A 1,858-nucleotide genomic window follows, 5' to 3' on the forward strand; every position below is an offset into this window, starting at 1 on the left:
TATTTGTGTTATTTTGTGCATGCAGTGATTCAAAGAAATTTATTATAAGTTTAATTTATATATGGAAGTTAGTTAATCAAATAGTATTGGCTGCAAATTCAAAGAAATTAAAGCACTAACTAGTTGAATTGCTGATACACGTGGCAGAGAAGTATGATAGAAAAGGCAAGAGGTATTAGGATCTCTTCTACAAGTGCCACAAGGACAAGGTATAGGGATGTTTGTTTATTATGTTTTATTTAGTTGATACTCGGTAAAATATTATCTTTTAATTAGTATTAGTTATAGGCATTTTTGCCATTGGTTTCATTATTTTCGGAATTATAAGCATTTCAGAGCCCCAGAGTACCTAGTTTGCACCACCATTGGTTTCATTATTTTTGGAATTATAAGCATTTCCACTCATGTCCATTCCTGTCATGGCTTGCAAGTGAGCCTTTTATTACTTTTTATTATTATTAGTTTTGTTGTTTCTAGGAGTAGTATCTGGGATTTTCTTTCGAAAAAAATGTGGATGTTTTTACATATTGAGTTAGGAAGTTAGAAAAAAATGTTGTTGCAAGCTTGTTATTTTGTACATTGAGTGTTTATGGATTATACTTTTATAAATAATATATATAGCTTTACACTAATTTTGATAAGTTTTTCTATTGACTTCCTTTCTTTTGCTGAGCATTATGTTAGGCTTCTCAATTGCTTCTTTGATGTTTGACTATTTTTTATTCTTTCTCTGTGTTTACTTAGTTTTCAATGGATTTTGGTCAACTTAACTTCTTTTTAAAACAAAAAATAAAAATCTTGGTTTATGATAGTTGCTTTTGTTGACATCCAAGATGAGTTGATGAGAATTGAATAAGGTAGGGTTCTTATTAGAAGATTAGGAATTTGGGAAGAAAAGGTAAAAAGTGTTATCACTATAAGGGTGGCATGCTACTAGGAGAAGCCTCTGATTAAAGATAAGAAACTATGTATTGAAAGAGAGGTTTTCTAATTAAAGTGTTATCACTATAAGGGTGGCATGCTAGTTTCTACTTTTGAAAATTTTGTTCTTAGACAAATCATGATGGCCTTCACTAGACTCTTGCAGAAACTATTTTTGTGTGTCATTATCTTAATTGCTATATCTCTTTGTCTCCATCTCTATAATCTCTCTTTACACAATCCAAGCACTTCTCATAACATAAGAATTTGAGTTACTTGAGAATTTGATAAGAATTTGTATATCTAGTGTTATTCTTCTAATTTGATGCCTTGGATTTATAGGTTACTTCGCAGGAGGGTATTGAAACAAAGAAACTTGCTTTGGATATTGCTAATATTTCCATAAAAGAAAAATTCTCAAGTTCTCCCACTACTAGTAGTAATAAAAGATAGTAATCACCTTGCTTAAGCTTACTCGGACACATCCTGACCTTGCAGGTTCTTTTACTTAATCTATTGCCTTAGTTTTTTATTTAAAAAAATGACTCTACTTAGTTTTAGCTTTGAATGATAAGAATACATGAAGCTTATCATTGATTATTGTAGCTGAATTTAAAATAAGTTGCACAATAATTGCTGCAAATTTTTTATTAGTGTAGCTATTGGCTTAATCCTTTGAGCGAGAGACACAGCAAGTACAACATAGATTGTTCAACACATAATTTACCTATGCTTTTGATCATTGATCATTGTTTATTGGTAAAGGAATAGCATGCTGCTTCCTATACAAAAACTCTTTTTTTTTCCAGTCATCTATATATAGAGGAGAATCATATAGAGGGGAATCTAAGAAGCACAGCAAATCGAAAGGACACCATCATTTGACTCAGCAGAAAAAGCAGGAGATTAAGGAAGCTTTTGAATTATGACACTGATG

The sequence above is a fragment of the Arachis hypogaea genome, chromosome 20, assembly GCF_003086295.3.
Source record: "Arachis hypogaea cultivar Tifrunner chromosome 20, arahy.Tifrunner.gnm2.J5K5, whole genome shotgun sequence".
NCBI classification, from domain to species: domain Eukaryota; kingdom Viridiplantae; phylum Streptophyta; class Magnoliopsida; order Fabales; family Fabaceae; genus Arachis; species Arachis hypogaea.